Here is an 18823-nt window from a genome sequence, read left to right on the forward strand (position 1 = left end):
TTCATTAAAAACAAGAGGGAAGGGAAAAACAGAAGGAAAATCTTAGTAAGTAGATTAAGGCCCTTTTAAAGATACAGAACTTAAAGAAAATGTATTCTACCGGTCAGAAAAGAAAACCTTAAGAACAGAAGAAATTTAGTATGGTGAAATAGCAAGGTGAGGGAAGATGATAGAAGCAACAAGGCACCCTTCAGAAACCTGAAGTTATGTCCAAGTGAGGAGAAAAAAAAAAAGAGGGATCACAGTTTCATTCTGATTAAAAGTAAACACACAGTAAATCAAGACAAAAAGAATTTAAGATACAACTTCTTAAAAACATCTAAACTAATAATAAATCCTTTCCCAATTACATTAGAAATGGGATGCTTGCCAAGTAGTCTACAGGGCCAACAGATGGTGGTGTTACCACGCAGCTCTTAGAGGACTTAGAACAATAGAATCATAGACTACTCCAAGTTGGAAAGGACCCATAAGGATCATAGAGTCCAAATTCTGGACCACCCAAAAATCAGATCGTATGACTGAGAGTGTTGTCTACATACTTGTTCAACTCCAGCAAAAACAAAGCTGTGACTCTATGGGGAGACCATTCCATGCCCAGATTAACCACCCTCTCAGTGAAGGACCTTTCCAGGATAATAATTGAGAGAGGGCTCACAACAATATCAGCCAATTCTGAGTACTCTGAAACAAATCCCAGCCTCCATGGACTTATACATGTCCAGGTGGAGCAGCAAATCCCACACAAGTCTGAACTGGTTGGGAGTTTACCACAGTCACTGCCCTCTAACTCAGGGCACCTGGGGTCCCAGAGCCCATCACTGGTGTTGAAGACAGAAGCAAAGAAGGCATTAAACATCTCTGCTTTGTCTATGCCTCTATTTGTAAGGTGACTATTCTCATCAACAGAAAACATTTCCCCTGGTCCTCCTGCTGAGAACACATTTAATAGCAGACAAAGAAACTGAACTTGTAGCAACTTTGTTTGCTGTGAAGTATTGGAAAAACAGGATTACCTTTCACAAGTGGGCGTGCTTGGATTGTTTGTTTATTAGGAAGAAAATTAATAAATTACACAATCATTGTATTCAGTCTGGAGTTACAGCACGTGGGTGGGAGATTTGAGTACTAGCTGTGGTGCCTGGCTCTTCGTGTGATCCCAGGAGAATTTAGGCTGTGACAGAACTCAGAAAGTCTTTCATTCAACTTCCTTCTCATAGCAGGGCCAACTGCTGTCAACGCAAGCTGCTCAGGGCTTTATTCATTCTGGGCTTGGATATCTCCAGAAATACAGCCTTCAAAACCTCTCCCAGCAACATGCTCACCTTCGTGTCCTCTCAGTGAAAAAAAGTGACTCCGTAGATCTGGACGGAAACTCCCTTGCATTATTTTGGCCATAATACTGAACTTACCAAGGCCCAGTAGTTTCACTATAGGATAGTGATATTTAACTCCACGTTAGCAGGGAGCTTAGGGTTGGATTAAATGACCTCCAGAGATCCATTCCAATTAAAAATATTCTGCAATTCACTTTTGGCAGAGCTAATTTAATGGAATGCTCTTGTCTATATCAAATTATACAGCCTGTTTTGTTTTATGGGAATTATATTAACAAATGGAGAAGAATAGTCTTCTGTGAAACTGAACAATCCAGAGCCTCCTAGTAGAGCACACTGTGGAGAAACAGGGATTTCTTCAAAGGTGCACATGGCCTTAGAGGCCAAGCAGACAGGCAGCCTGTATCCTGCTTCAGGCATTCCAGGAAACAGAACAGAAAGGAATTTTCCTGATACAGAACTCAGTGGAGGAAGAGGGTAAAAAGAACTTGTAAGCCCACAAATTCTACCCCAGGATCCCAAGCTGTACAGATAGTTCTGCTACTGCTGAGCTTTTTCCCCCCTGCAAGCTTCACTCTCTTCAAGTTCCCAGAAGATTTAATGCATTTTTCTTTTGAACAATTGCTCTTTCATTTTGCACCCCTGCTGAGGTCAGTGTTCATATAGTCCTGCAAAAGCAGCCTTTGATACAAACTAGCTTAATCTCTATAGTTTTCCCTCATATTGTGGTCTTCAATCCTGCCCCCTGCTTTTTAGACGTATAACCTCTATCTGCTGTGCTTTCATTCTTTTAAATAGCATCCTGTTTGTCCTCCAGGTTGCTCATATATCTCATCCCTCCTGCTGCTGTCCAGGCAGGTGGATAGCTAACGTTTTTCCCTCTCTTTGCCAAGTTCTGGTCCTGACTCTCTCTCCTGCCACCTGGTACTTCTTTACTGTTCATTTCCACATTGTTTTCATCATATCACTGAGTTTGATGCTACTTTCGATATAGTACCAAACTAAACCATTTTAGCATATGTCTCTCACCATCACTGTATGTTATGTTGGAATAGTCTTACTCAAGCCTTCTCAGCTTCCCATACTCATATAATATGGCATTTTCATAGCCACTACTGCACAGGCATTTGCTTTCCTTCCAAAGCACTGTGATATATCGTTGTCTGCCAGGCACAAGCTTTCTGTGCATCAGTCTGTCAACCTCCCATTGACCTATTCCCTTCCACTTGGAACAGTTATGCAACTATATAACTGTTCCACAAAGTCGTATCTTTTTCTCTCTGTTTTGCATTTACTGCCAGTCTCTTGGTTTTTCCTTTTGTTTCTTTACCTTCCTCTGTCTTCCCAGAGGGAAAGACTTCTGCTCAAATTGAGATTTGGCACTGAAATGTTTAAAATCTGCTTGCTGTACGAATGAATTTGTTATGTTCTACAGCTCCTCTCTCAATGTAAACTGCATGCAGTATTCTGTAAAAATCAGCTTCAGCTTCTACATCCAACCTGACCATCCTGCCTTCCTGTGGCTGCCAAGCTTAGCACTTAGCTTCAGGATAATCACCCAGCTCCCATTTGTCTCTGAACCAGCACAACTACTTGAGATCGTGACCACAGTCTCAGGGCTCTCAATCCATTGGTTTGGAATAGTCCTTCAAATTCCATCAGAATCATGAGCCAGTAGTGACTTAGTGTTGCATCACATACAGGATATGCCTAAATCACGGCAAAGTCAAAACAAGAACCCGGTTTTCATCACAAACACTTTCTGCCAGCCATTTTCTTTCACCTCACAAGCTCACAGAACAAAGTTGGTTTGCACACCTCCATGGCTTCATTACAGCTGCACATTCATAAGCCCATTTCCCTCATCAACAGAAGCACAGTATCACAACGAAGTAGCTAGGAAGATGCATATGCTACAGCATAATCCCGTCTTTACAGTGCAGAGTAACATGCAGCAGTTTAAGTACTGCTGATATATTTCAGGTACAAATCTTGTTCAAACAAGTTTGTCCATTTAAAATAGCATTACCAAATCATATCCTACCATTGGTGCTTAGAAGCACTAAAATTACTTCTGATAAGTTCTTTGTGGTAAAGAGATCAGGCAAAGCATCATCAGAAATAGCAATAAACATACATAGGAAAAGTTGACTCACCCAACCAGTGATGAAAGTCTTTCCAACTGTAGAAAAAGCCTTTCCAGCAAACAGACTTCACTCAGAAAACATTCTCCCTTTGGAGGCTAGCCCTTAAATGAGCCCAGGGAAGGGTGACCCTTCTCCTCAGGTGGGAAGCACCAGTGAATTGATTACACCTGTGCTCCCTGGGCCAGCCACCCTCTTCATCAGGTGCTCAATCATCAGTTCAGGTCATGAAGTAACAGTTCCCCTGCATCTACCAATCACAGTGTTGGGGCATATGGATAAATCCTAGTTATTGCAGTAAAATACAAGGACATATGATTAAACAACATTGTTGTTCTTCTCACAAATGCTACCTAATGTACATGCCAGACAGAATCAGAAAGCTACATCATTTAAACTTTCTAGCTTCTGTCCATAACAAAATATATTGATAATAAAAAAAAAAAAAAGTACCTGAAACAAGAAAGGGAAGATGGTTCCTGACAGGAGTTAAAATGCTATTTCAGAGTTTGAGCCAAAGTACTTATTTTGAGGAAGAATCAAATTCTCATTAAATCTATCTCAGATTTGATTGTTTAGCTACAAGGACCAGCATGCAACATTTATAAGATCTATTCAATTTCAAAAGACTACTGAGCTATTGTAGTGAGTGTATGGAGACAGGCTGAGGGAACTGGGGGTGTTCAGCCAGGAGAAGAGAAGGCTCCAGGGAGATCTCACTGCAGCCTTCCAGTACTTGAAGGGAGCTTACAAGCAGGAGGAGAGAACCAACATTTTACATCGTCTGATAGTGACAGGACAAGGGGAACTGCTTTAAACTAAAAGAGGGGAGATTTAGGTGAGTTGTTAGGAAGAAATCTTTCACCCAAGAGAGAAGTAAGGTGCTGAAGCAGGTTACCCTGGGAGGTCATGGATGCCCCATTTCTGGAGACCTTCATGGCCAAGATGGTTGGGATCTTGAGCAGCCTGGTCTAGTGGCTGGCAACGCTGCCCACGGCAGGGTGTTGGAACCAGATGATCTTTGAGGTCCCCTCCAACCTAAGCCATTCTATGATTCTATGGCAATTAGTGCTTTAGGCACTTCCAAAGACACAGGGGGATATGAACACATCAACTTTTTATGAATTTGGAAATCAGATGTCTACGTTTTGAAAGAGCATATTTGTGCAATGGCCCTTTGACATTTGTCAGCTACATTTGTTGTGGGACCTTTTGTTTTGGGGCAACTATTTTGTGAGGCCAAGGAGTCTATGAATATTGTAAGGCTTAAAACCTGCCAATAAGGCCTGGATGTGCAAGAACGCTTCTTTAAATTTTAGCAGCGAAGAACATGAATTCTGCTTTAAGAGTTCCACTTAAGTGAACTGTAACTTCTTGTAACAATTTAAACATGTCTGAGCAAAGTTAGCATTGGAAAAGTTACAAAAATTAGTTAAACATTTATCTTACCCAACCTAACTGCCAGCATCTTGACTGTGAGGAAACAATACTTGTAATTCAAATACAGAAGAATTTATAATTCAGGGTCAGAAATGGATACCAAAGTCTCTTGCAGCAAATTAAAGAATGAAAGATGTAGCTGGGAAGCAAGCATGCTTTATGTTGGAAATATTTCTTCTGAGAATGAAGAAAGGCTTCCTTTTTACCCAGTAAGTATGAGATCAAAATATCTATACAGTAATTTAACAAAAGGTGCAACACGAGAAATGGAGGGATATAAAATTACTCAGCGTGATATCGAGCAGGAGTGCATCTTTGCACTGGACTGTTTTGGAGAATTTCACCCTGGTCACAGCTCCAACCCAAACCCAGCCACGTCCAGTCCCTTTTTATGAAGCAACTGTTGGCATCAACTTTCAGCTCTGCTCTATGCCATAACAAAAGCACTTGGAACAGATAATCACTACAGCTGCATTGACACTGCTCTGTTGTAGCTCTGCTTGTGCCACCTGCAAAACCACAACCTGAGGCTGCCCAGCCTGTTTTCTGCCAAACTGCTCAGTAATGTGAAGGCTGCTTGCTCTGGGGAATACAGAAGCTGCAGCCCTCCTATTTTCCAGCATGCTCCTACGTGGTGTCTGGCTGCCCTGGCTTTGGGACAGATGCTGGTAAACCTGTCCTGTTCAACCAAATGCAGCATGATTTGCATTGCTATGTCACTGTGTGCTGATGTCTTTGTGCACAGTCTACCTCTTCTAAACCTCAAACACAAGCAGAGGCACATCATGAAATGGCAAATTGGATGTGCTACCATGCAAACACATCATCCTCCAATGAAAGAGGATAGGAAGTATCATCTACTCTCTGACCTGCAGGAGATCTCTGGGGAAAACGGTGCCAAGACATTCCATATGATAATGTCCTCTTCTCACAGAGGGCTCCATTTTTTCAGGAGAAAGAGTGCCTTCAGATCCAGTCTTAGAGTGGCACCTGGTATCCAAGAAAGGATGAGCTACGTTCAAAGCTGGTTAAAAAATCCAAACTGGCTACTCTGAAACTGGTACTTAGGTATGTCTTGTCTACAACCAGTCACCCTAGATCAAGGTATTATGTGATTCTGTGATTCTGTGAAGGTAACTGTAGTTGGAAAGCAATTAAAAGAAAACCTGTTGATTATGCTGTTTGTTGTTTTATGAGACCTTTCTGTCGAGACTACTGAAGGTCTTTGCTACCATACTGTCAGAAATGATTTTTACCTGGTCAGATCAGTATAAAGTTCCTGAGCAGCCTTACTGGGCTTGACTCAATGCCCCAAAGTGCAAGAGAGACACATCCTTAGTGAAAAGTCAAAAGTTAAACTGAAGATTAAGATAACACTTTTTGCCACATTAAAAGAGCCGGAAAAAGATGAGTTATGCTGATATCTATGCTAAAGGAAGAAAAGGAGAATTTGGCCCAGAGGAAAAGAGATCAGCTTCTAGGAGGGGTCCATCCCAAGGTGGAAAGAGGAACTGAGAAGCCCAGTCCAGTGAATGCAGAAAAAGACATTTACAAACACATGGGAAAGCTCAGAAGGACGGACTTGTAAGAAATGAGAATTTGATGAAAAGCTTTTTTAAACTTTTGATTTAAAAACAGCATATAATCCCATGCAGCTGACACTGCTGGTCAAATAAACAACTAAACTAAGCACATCAAGCCCGCCCCTTCATTAGGGGACCAAAAGTCCTCTCATTTTATTGAACGTTTCTTTTGCCTTCAACTAGTGAAAAACATACCCTCACTGAAAGATTTCCTTCGAAAACACTATCATTAATTTAAATTCTCTGCAAAATTCTTTCTGTGCTCAAGAAAATACTAAGCAATAACAATTTGCACTGATTCTGTAGGAAATCTTAAAGCAAAAGGAGGATACCCATAACTCACAAAGGTAGTTTTTTTACATCTGATAAGAGCTATTGCTGCAAAAAGGATTTTTAAAGTTCTTGTAGCCACAATATGAAAACTACTTCTCCATAGCATTCAAACCCTTCTGCTTTACAATGCAAGATAAAACCACATAAATACAATTTAATCCAGGCATCTGAACTGCTTTCTGTAACATATGTATGACCTTTCCATTTTTATACACACCAGATCTGATAAACAGAGATTATATAAAGAGGAATCATTTGAGCTTTACCACATGAGTATAGGAGAGATTGTTTTCCCCCTTTTTGGGTGATCCTAACATCCAGTGGAGTCTAACAATTAGTCAATTCTTCACTAGGAAGAGGGAAAACAACTGACTTCTGACTTCTATTAGGAAAAAGAAAAATCATGTTAGAAGATGCCCTGACTTTGAGCATGCTTTACTTTGTGCTGAATACTTTATATTCTCAAGGCTTTAAAAACCTCTCTATCACAAATCACAAAAGAAACCAAACCTCTTCTTTATTTTGCTTTCCTTTTTTCTTCATACTGCCCCTATGTTTGTTCTCAACACACCTGTCAGCCCAAAAACAAGAATAAAGACAAGAACAGAAACAGAAATATCTGTTAGGATTAGGAGAAAAACAAAATCTTGAAAGTATTTAGAACAAAGTTACCACAATAAACCAAACTCTTGGATGCCCAGCTCCCTGGGAGAAGAAATAGCATCCAAAAGTTGATGCTGGGATCAGAAAACACAAGTGATAGAGCAGCAGACAGAGGAGACTGGTGAGAAAAGGTCTGTAAAGATGTGTGTTCACACTTGGAAAAGTGTGATGAGTTAGTCTTCCACCACTTGGAAGATAATCCTGCAGAGCACTAGTGATCCTATGAAGGTGTGCTGTTAAAGTACACTCTCTATTTCTCTAAGCAGCTGGCATGCCTCAGAACACAGAAACATCTAAATCCATTGCTAAATGAAATGCCCTGTGGTCATCTAAATAACCATCTCAAAGGACTGGAGGGGCACAGTGCAATTATCATACAATCACAGAACTGTCAAGGTTGGAAAAGACCACTAAGACCAACCCCACCCCACCACGTCCCTCAGTGCCACGCACTTACCCTCTTCTTGAACCTCCAGGGACAATGACTCCACCACCACCCTGGGCACAACTTAAGGCTATCACCTCTCATCCTACCAGTTACCCAAGAGCACAGACCAACCCCCTCACCACAGCCTCCTTTTAGGAGTTGTAGGGAGCAATAAGGTCTCTGCTGAGCCCCCTGCAGACTGAACAGTTCCCTCAGCTTCTCCCCCTCACACTTGTGCTTCAGGCCCCTCACAGCTCCATTGCCCATCTGTGGACACACTCCAGGGCCTCAATGTCTTTCTTGCAGTCAGGGTCCCAAAATTATTGCTGCACAGAAGCATTCCCCCCCCCACCACAGGCCACTGAAAAAAAAAAAATCTGATGCTGAGGAGGCAGTTGTAGATGACAGGATGGCAAGAGAGGGCAAAGTGAAGTCCGCTAAAGCAGGGAATTATCTGCTCTACCAAGCATTACCTTTGCAGATTTGATGTTGTAACTGTTCTCACAGAGCAGCATCTCTTAAGGACTTCCTAAATTATTTTTAAAAGAACAAGGCTATAGCCAAGTGATTCCGTATAAATAGGAAAATTTCACAGATAATTGGAAGCAGGCATGTAGGCCAGACACTGGCAAGGAGCATAATGGATTCCCACAGCTGCCTGTGAGGGAGGCAGGGCTGGGGCCCTTCATTCCGCTGTGGTGCTGACCAAGAAGAAGCTCCACCAGCAATTCCTTTCTTGGAGGAGCTGGAGAAGAACAGCCATATTCCATGGCTGTGGGCAGTGAGGCATGGAGTGAGTGAGGTTTTACGTTGGCCAGCATGCTGATTTAGCAGAGCACGGGGTGTAAGCCCCTCTGCTACTGTGAGCCTGTGTGGCTGTTCCAGGGCTCACTTTGTTCCCTCCACTCAGACTGCTCTGAGGGGCTGCGGGTGGCCCCAGAGTCCTTGCAGGGTAGAAGGAATAAACAGTCACTCAGTCCAAAGCCCAGCAAGTAAGTGGAACTTACCACAGAAAATTGTGCTCATCTGTGAAGTACACAACCACTGTGTGACAAACACTGCCAGTGCTCAGGTACACGGTCTGTACCCTGCACACACAGCAGCTCTGCATACAGACCATGTTGTCAGCACTATCCCCTCACAGCACACCAACCAGCAGTGTCCTACAGACCCACTTCACTAGGTAGTGTGACAGGCATCAGTTCCACTTATTACAGACTTTCAAATTTGAATTCCTCTGGGGCTTTGCTGACCTCCGGAGCAAACCCTTGCAGACAGAGAATTACACTGCTGTACCGATAGCAAAATCAGCCCTTCAGTTTGTTCCTCGTGAGCTTAGAATAGAAAAGCTGAAGCATTATTCCATCCCTCCTTCTCCTGGTCACATCCCTGACCGCTGGTACACGACCAACGCATTTCGCAGCCACACTGATCCCTTTGGGGAGGAAGGTGTGACTCTGCCCCAGTCCCGCTCAGCCGTCAGCATGATGCAGGCGCCTCCGAGGGCTGCTCAGGAGCGCGGTGGCACAGCGGCTGTCCCTGTCGCCCAGCTCCTGCCGAGCCTCCCCTGTCTCTCCGTGCTGGGAGAGAACAGCGAGTCCTGCAGCCTGCAGGTGTCTCCCAGCAGAGGAAGCTGCAGAGCCCCTGGGGATCATGTGTGGTACCCGAGCAGATGTTGACTTGCTCTCGGTGCTCTTGGTGAGACAGACCCTCTCTGATCCTCTCACCGCCTGCAAGAGGACGGCCGCACTCCCGCGCCTGCAGCTGCTCCTTTAACATACAAAGGCAGGATTTCAAGTGAAGAGAAGAATGGGAGTCTGGCTGCAGCGTTTCCTTCACTGCTACAACAGCAGATTGGAAGAAGCTGAGAGTTTTGGTGCCTGGAAAACTGGATTCTGAATCGTGAGAGGCTTTGAAACACCACCCCCGCCCCCCAAATAAAACAAAAACCTTTGACTTCTTCTCTCAGCAGGAGGGGGAGGGAGGGCGGATTTACCATGAAGACAAATCGAAGATGCAGAGCCCTGCTAGCAGTGAGTCTGAATCTGATGGCTCTCCTCTTTTCTACAACAGCTTTTATCACGACCCACTGGTGTGAGGGCACGCAGAGGGTCCCCAAGCCGAGCTGTGGGAAAGAGAAGAAGACAAACTGCCTCAACTACAGTGGGAATGAGACTGCCAATGAGACAAACCAGAATGTGGTTCATTACAGCTGGGAGACGGGAGATGACCGCTTCCTTTTCAGGTATTTCCACACTGGGATCTGGTACTCCTGTGAGGAAAATATCAATGCTGCTGGTAAGTGTAAAACAACTTCCTTCCAGCTTGTGTTGTTTTGTGTTTGGCTCAGCGTAATGAACACACAGACAAGCTGTTCTGTGCTGTAGCTAACGCAGATTTGCCCTGCAGAGAGAGGCAGAATTTTAACAGTTGTTCGTTGAAACACAACCTGTTCCCAACGAGAGCAGAAATTTGCTTGTTTACCTGCTGGCTGATGCAGGCTCTGTGCTCTGAAGGCGGCCGAACCCCGGCTAAGCGGTGTGTGCTACCCCTCAGCAGGCACTGCAGCTGGGCACTGCTCGGCGCTTCGCCTCCCAGAGCTGCTCCATGCAGCGCACAAAAGGCACTGGCTGTTAGTTGTTATGGAGATTCTGACATTTACCCTATCGGATTGCGATTGCCCCCTAAATAACCCAAAGGGCAGTGGTCTGAATGACGGGAAAAGCGCAGCGCTCCCGATTTTTATCAGGCTGTAGCCTAGAGTTCCTCTTTTCTAAGTAAATGAGCACTCAAATGCTTTCTAGTCGCTAGATTATACATGGTATATACTGGAGTAGAGAAAAGGTAGTTAAAGGGCAGAACTGAGCACAGGAAAGCTCATTTCTGTTCCCTGCTCAGCCATTTACTTACTGAGGAGCACTAGAGAAGACTGCTTCAGTTTATCAGTGAATTCATTTCCCTTTCTGTACCCTGGAATTTACCAACAAATAGAACACCGGAGGATGGATGGAAGGCAGTCCTGCTTCCAGAGTTGTCAAACAGAGCTCACATCCCAACTCGGATGTGAAAGAGCTGTCCTGCCATTGCCCAAGGAGTGAATCAAGGGCTGCTCACCACTGTGGGCAGAGGAGGACAGCTGATCATCCCATGTGTTGTGTCTCCTAGGACACAACCTCCCTGGCAGTGGGAAGTTCACAGAATTTGTTTAACTACCCTGTGTGCATGTGCTATAAAGTGGGGCAAACTTAGTGAGCAGCTCATAGTCCATCCCTAGGTGGTGTGCACACTCACTGGTAATTTGGGGGATAGTGCTTCAAGCTGGTCATTACAACTCAATTTGATGTAAGAAAAGAGAAGCTGATGAACTCTAGCCTTCGGAGTGTCAACAAGTGGCCCCATGCTAAAATAAGAGCACCAAAGTAACACTCCTGACATTAGGGGGGAAAAAAAAAAGAAGAAAAAGGAATACTTTTCTTATTGATTTGGAAATAAACTCAGGCCACAGCAAACTAAGTGAGTAGTTTAAGACCCTCCAACACTATAAGCATCTTATTTGGGAGTGGCACAAACGTGCCTGAATTCCTTGCAGATATTGCAAGCTTTCCAAGCCAAGCTTTATGTTTAGCAAAACTTGTGACTGTGTGGTTCTAATCTGAAACCTGAATTATCAAAGAGAAATATGGTGATCACTTCTGTGCTGAGTAAACAAAGCCATGCTGTAGTGAGTGATTTTTAGCAGGTGGCTGAAAGCCAGCTTTAGAAAGTTGTGGTGAAAGCGGGAGAGAGGGTTGTTACTCCTCTCCAGCATGCCACCATAGCAGCCTCATCATATGTGTTTTATCTTAGAACACTAATTTGGTGAAAAGAACTTTTCAAAATCAGCAGATAAGATGCAGCCAACCTTTAGAATCCAACCAGGTATAAGGTTATATTGGCTCAGACAGTTGCTTTGTTTGGGTTTTACAATAGATTTTCTGATAAGGACAGGAATGGTGTAATGAACACAGGTCTGAATTTGGCCCATGAGAGTGTCAACACATGAAAGGTCTTCATCCAGACTTAGTGGTTTGTGAGCACATGGTCTTGGCCTGTGGTCATTGCTTATACATGCAGCCCCTCTGCTCAATGCATCTGCAAGTAAGCAATTCCATAGGCTTATTGCACTGCTTACAGTACATTTATTGACCACAATTATCTAAATACTGCAAGTCATATGGTCACCATGTCATTAATAGACACCCTAGGATGCCAGGAGAATGCCAAGAATATACCACTTAGCATACAGAAAGTAGAGTATTAAGTACCTAAAAGGCACATACTTTTGATAATGCTTTTCTTAAAGCTTTACAAATACAATACCGAAAATGAAGGTATAGGAAATTTATCAACCCCTAATCATCTTTGAGGTCCTCTGCTGGACTCTCTCTGAAAGATCCTTGTCTTTCTTGAACTGAAGAACCTAGGACACAGTGCTCCAATGTGGCCTCATCAGGGCAGAGTAGAGGCAGAGGATCACCTCCCTTGACCCACTGGCCATGCTCCTTTTAATGCACCTAGGATATCATTGGCCTTCTTGGACACAAGCGCACACTGTGGACTCATGATCAACCTGCTGTCCACCAGTAAACCCAAGTCCTTGTCTGCACTCCTCTCCAGCAGAACTCTCTCAGCCCCTAACCTATACTAATGCACAAGGTTATTCCTCCCCAGGTGTAGGATTCTGTACTTGCCCATGCTGAACATCAGAAAGTTCATCTCCACTCAGTTCTCCATCCAATTATAGGTCCTCATGAATGGCAAGATGTCCAAGATTCTCACACAATCCACATACTGAATGCATAATTACCAGCATTTAGCCATTTCATTTAGCCAAAGTGCTGTTCCTAACAGTTCTTGTAAGCCTACTGTGCTGCTAACGTTATCCAGTCTTTTGGAGACCTGGGTCTCAATACCACATACGCTATACACAAAGCACTGTTCTGAACAACCCACACAGGACATTCTCATAAACATAATGCTTGCTTAACAGTCTTCTTTTAGCCCACACCTGATGCCATCAACAGCCATCATCTAGGCAAAGTCCTTCCAGTAAAAACTCCATAAGTTTATACTAGTCAGCATACAGTACGTATGACCAGTACATATGGCCACAGACAACAGGGAGCACCATTCCTACAGTTCCTGACCTTTCCCTCAACACTCACTGCAGATGTCTGAATGAATCCCACTGGCAGTGCCAGTAATTGTCTGTGTTGTCGTGGTGCTGTCAAAACAAAAATGTTTTGAGTTTCTTTCCACTGCTTATTTGAAACATCTGCTTAAATTTCAGGTGTAGGGGTACAAAGACATACTATGCACTGTATGGAGACCAGCAAAGTGAGCCCTCCTCTTGTTCCAAGATTTCACTAACATCTCTAACAGATGTTGAACGTTGTGATTATTTCTGAAATATTTGGTGTACCTGAAGTTTATTTTTATCCAGCATGCCTAGGTCTGCTAAAGAATCTGAAAAATATTTTGCATCTCAGAAATAAAATTTTGAATTCCCTCTGGGAAAAGAAGCACTTGAGCATTTATATTCCTTCTGTAGTTGAATCCTGTAGCTAGTTAGCACAGTTTCTCACTCAAAGGTATGCTGAATTCCAACCTGCTTGAAGGAGGATGGAGGCTCTCCTTTCCAGAGTAGGTTCAATGCTTTGGATATCAAACAGGTGAAGGTATCATTCATAAGAGCAATACATCTCACTTCCCAAAGAGCATGAATCTAAAGCATACTTTATGAGCTCTGTAGCTCATGCTGGTCACAAGTCCTGTTCTGCACTTAGACACAGCACAAAGTGCTTGCTGCCTCGTTCCAGGTTGTGAATTCCTTGGCTACAGCCAGGTGACTCAGAGCTGAGCTGCCTAACAATTTATTTCTTTTTGAGTATGACCTTGCATCTTATTTCACACCTGCTGTCTAAGTCTGTGCTTGGTCTACTACTGGATATGTCACAAGATACCAAACTAGTGATGTGCTAACAGCAGCATGGATGGAAAAGATCCAGTGGTAAAATGATTGGTGGATTTTCTGACTCAAGAATATAATAGTAAAAAAATGCTCAACACATGAAGTAGGTAAGGCAGCCTATCTTATCCTTTTGCACAACTGGGAAGCGATAAAATCTTAGCCATTTTTGCACATTAAAGCATGTATTTGATTTTAATAGAAATGAACCATAACTCGGATCTTGTTTAAGTGGCTAATGAGCAGGCAATATCGGTAATCAGATCTGCATATCAGAGAGAAAAGCAGCTCTTGTACACATGCACTTTAAGAGTACTGCCCCTTCCAATAAAAAAAAAAAAAAGAGCTTTTTTGTGTTGCTCGCCACACTCCACAAAAGCCAGAGAAATAAGAAAACTATATCTAGGCTCGTTTTGCATTATTGGAATTCCATTTTGAAAGCAAGGTGTCTCTGTATTCTCTGTGCCACCACATATTCATTAGCACTCTTCAAGGAGTAAAATCATCGAATGGCTTGGGATCACCTAATTTTAACCTCACTGCCACGAATAGGGTTGCTCATGTCTATAAGACATGAGATCAGGCTGCCTGGGACCCCATCCAGCGTAGCCTTGAACATCTCCAGGGCTGGAGCATGGGAGAGCAGAACTTACCTGATATGCAAAGATGCACCAAAGTGAACCACAAATACAGACACTAAAAGCTCATCTGCAGAAGGAGACAGAACTAGGGAGGTGCATCCTGCAGTAGTGAATAGATCTGTAACATTTGAAGACAAAAGCTTGCCATATATTTTTGCAGTATGAAGTATAGAAACAATACTGCTTCACCCTTCTCTCTCCAACAACATGATAATAAGAATATGTGACTCACCATAGGCAGCTGTCCAGGGAGAGGGACAGGGCAGAAGCACCTGTGGAATAAATAATTAACAAGCAAGAGGAATTGGGAAATCTTATTGCATTATGAAAAATGTAATATAATTGGCATAACTGAAACCTGGTGGGTTTATTCACAACTGGAACGTAAAAATTGCTAGTTACAAATTGCTTAGGAAGGAAAGAGTGGGTAAAAGAAATTGAGGAGGTTTAGCTTTGTATTAAAGAGATAATTTCCAGCGATAGAGGAACTGAACTCAGGGGGGCATGGTTAGTTTCCATCCGAGAATGCAGAAATAATTGGCACATGAAAATGCAGTTTTGGTAACAAGAATCTTTCATGAATCTTCACATTTCTGTATTCAGAGAGGAAGATGGGTAAAAATAATAAAGACCACTTGAGCCAGCAACATTAGGACAGGTTTTAGTGAAAGCAGTCAGTACAGGGCAACAACTGGATACCATCAAAGGTAGAGTTTTATCAAAAGTAGAACTAGACAAGAGTAATGCATTAGACCAAGTCTCTGTGGATTTTACAAAGCATCTGATGGAATGTCCCACTGAAAATTCTTCTCAGAACTGCAGACTGCAGAGGGAATGGTGACAGCAGGTTGCTAGGTATCCATATATTTCCACAGTGGAAAACAGCCAGAGCCTCTTCGAACTGGAAAAAAGGCACAAAGCACAGAGAACTATGGCAATAACATTGATGGGGAACGACAGGGTTCAAACAAAAAATATCACTGACTTTTTCAACAATTTAAGAACAAGAGGCATAACAGATAAATAGAAATATTTCCTCTTAAAGAGTTCCCTGCCATGAACGATGTGAAGGTGAAAACTGAGGACTGCATGTATCCAGGAAGGAAATATCCATCACTGACACAATGATTTGAGAGCAGCCTCTGACCAGGAAGTCCCCAGACTAATGATGCAGTACTGATATCACAGGAGCAGAATCACTTACTGCATACACACGTCTTCCCTAAATATCAGTTATTTATGATGATACAAAGATAATGAAGTAGGTAGAAATTTTGCTGGAAACTGGTGCAGATTTTACATTACATTATTTATTATTATTGGGATAAATGGAGAGGCTGCAAGCTGATTAAAGAATAGTCTTACAATGAGACTGAGGAAATTAATATAAAAAGAGTAAAGAATGCAGTGGAAATCAGAGATATCTAGCAGTCCTCAGGTTTAGTCTTGAGACTGATTTGAAAGCTGAGATTAACAATCTGCAAAAAAGAACCAGAGACAGAATTAACATTATTCAGTTTCTTTAAACAAAATTAATTAAAATTAAAAAAAGAAAGCAAAACCAGAAGAAAGCAAAATCCACAGCAAACCAGTGGACATTAACAAAGCAGATGTATGTGCCTCTACTGATCAGCATCATCATTACAGTCAGTAGAGAGTAATGAATACTTCGAGGGGAGGTTACAGTTTTCCTGGAGTGGAATGAACAAAGCCCTGTGACGACCTGTTCTCCTCGTTGGCCAGAAAAGGAATCTGTCCAAGAAGTTGGCATTCTAACACGGGAATCTTAATTTGAAGAGAAGAATCTTACTTTGAATGCACTCCTTACGTATGCTGTGTCACAAAGTCTGGAAATATTGCTACTACAGAGTAAAGATTTATCTCCATAACTAAAAATGTGAGCTGACATCACAGAGCAGTAAGAATAATACTGAAATAAATAAATTTAAAAGCATAAATTCTGTGAGGTCACAAGTACTCAATGATAGGCAAGAGATAAGAAACAAGATGTGGGCCAGCATTTGTCTGTGAGGTGACTGCCAGCTGCCAGAGTGCTGCAATACAAAGGAAAAGTGTTATTCTGTGGATGAATCAGCAGCACTGTGCATTTTGTTAGCACCATCATGAATAGTTAGGGTAAGAAAACGGGAGGGCAAAAAGATGCACTGTGGGATTTTTAAGGTAGTTGAGGAGAAGAGAATTTCCTTCAAGATAAGAAAGGAAAAGAAAAAAGTAGAACAAATCAAATATCAAGAGGAGCTATGATAGTACCATATACACACACATGCAAACATATATATTCAAATATCAACGAAAGAACAGTATTTGAGTTACTTATCACTGAGAAGAAAAATGAAGATGCAAGGAGGGGTTCTCAGAAAGTGAGTGCCTAGAATTCACCGCCACAGAGGGCAGTGTGAGCAAAGGAAATGACTGAAATACTGATAGTTTTAAATTTGCAGAACGAGCCATATGACAAAAGAGCAATCTTTCTGGCATGAGGAAGCTTGGACTGAATCCTGCATAACTGATTTGTTGGTATCTTGAGGAGGTCTGAAAGAAGCCATCTTGGTCTGACTGCCTTTTGTCACACCATGTTTATATTGTATTAAATTACGTAGAATCCATGCTTCAGGGTTTCCAGTGGTCATTGATAGGAGCCAAGAAAAAATAGCTGCTGGCTTGATGCACGTCGTATTTTCTGAAGGGTTTTATGCCTTCTCTAAAGCATCAGAAATTGGCTACAGATGGAGACTGTGCAAGGGTGCTTTGCTGCTCTCCACATTATTACAGCTTCTCAGAATCTAATTGGTATGTCTGTTCATGCACTGAACATTAAATTGATGATCTAATTTGCGATCAGAAGAGAAACCTCCTCCAGGTTAGATAACAAGGATGGTAATGGATTTTTGCCTTCTTTTAGAACAAGGGGAAAGGTCCACTTCAGGAAAGCAACTGTGATTCCTCGTAACAAATCCTGAGGTTTTGCTTGTAAGATAGGATAGTCCTGGCCATAGGAATTCAACCAGTGTAATAGGAGTCCTCACAATGATTCTTGTTCTTCTTCTCCTGTGGTACATGACAGCTGTAGTTTCTGTGGTCATTGGTACAGACCTTCAAGTTTCTGTAGAGTAATGGGGACGTTTTGTGTCTGTGATGCACTGGGAATTCTGAATTTGAGGTCCTCCTGATCCTGCTAGACACAGGATAGCTGTATGAACACGTATCATAAATTGCAAATATAAAGATGAGTCTGGTATGGTGAGTACTGAGACTGGTAACAGAGCAAAGGGACAAGGCAAGGCACCACTCCTTCCTTGCCAAATTTCTCCATCTCACAAACAAAAGCTACAAAACTACACTGCTTTCTCTTTGGATGAGTCCATCCTCAGCCTCTTAACCCAGCAGTCTTGAAGAAGCTGTCTGAAGGGCTTTCCTGGTTGCTTGTAGATGGAATAAACTTCAAAGAAGTAGAAGATAAACACATAGGTCCCGTATTTCAAAGAGATACAAATGATCATCCAGATGGATAATTGAGACTGTTACCTCAGTGCCAGTTACTGCAAAATATGATCAGATGCAGTTAGGACTACAGATAGGATGGAATATCAATCATCACACAGTCCTCCTGGATTTATATTACACCATACTTATTCCTGATTTTAAGTTTTCCTTTATGTGGAATTAGCAGAGCTAAAATAGATAAAATTAAAAATTGACTTACCTGACAGATCTCAAAATAAGGAATTATCAGGGAATAGGGCCACTTCTAGCATGATCCTCTGTTAATCATGCTTTGCTGTAATGTTATTCAGTATTCTTGTTGGTAATCTAAATGGTAATATAAATCTTCACTGATCTAACTTGCCAATGACTTAAAGACTACAGATGGTAGTAAATAATGAGAAGCAGATGTTATTACTATGGAATGACAAGGCCTGTATGAACAGTCACAGTTAAACAAAAATTTGCTTTATGCTGTTCCACCTTGGACTTGGCTGCCTCATGGGACAGGGGGAGGGAAGGATATAAGCCATGTTTGCTGGGAATCAAGTTCATTCCACGATGTTCAGATTATGAAATTTGGAGACAAAAACACCATGTCATACCATAATCAGTCATTCAGACTGATTTCATCCTGCATTATCTGACCAGACCAAAGAAAAGTGAGACTTTGTTGCAGAGTTCTTTAGGTCCAAGCTTGGGAATAAGGTTCACAAAAATAAATACATTTTTTCCGCCTGATTT

The 18823-nt window shown here is 42.3% G+C and overlaps 1 protein-coding gene and 1 long non-coding RNA gene across 2 annotated transcripts in view; one reads left to right on the top strand and one right to left on the bottom strand.

Annotated features, from left to right (window-relative positions):
- The window catches only part of LOC100551382 (interleukin-20 receptor subunit beta), an 83789-nt gene that overhangs the window by 15675 nt on the left and 49291 nt on the right, over positions 1-18823 (top strand). The window lies entirely within an intron of this gene.
- LOC104913363 (uncharacterized) overlaps positions 15222-18823 on the bottom strand; it is a 32624-nt gene continuing 29022 nt past the window's right edge. The window contains exon 9 of the long non-coding RNA XR_014886816.1: positions 15222-18135. This is a non-coding gene — a long non-coding RNA (uncharacterized LOC104913363). The remainder of the gene's footprint in view (positions 18136-18823) is intronic.

The sequence above is a fragment of the Meleagris gallopavo genome, chromosome 16, assembly GCF_905368555.1.
Source record: "Meleagris gallopavo chromosome 16, MGAL_WU_HG_1.1, whole genome shotgun sequence".
NCBI classification, from domain to species: domain Eukaryota; kingdom Metazoa; phylum Chordata; class Aves; order Galliformes; family Phasianidae; genus Meleagris; species Meleagris gallopavo.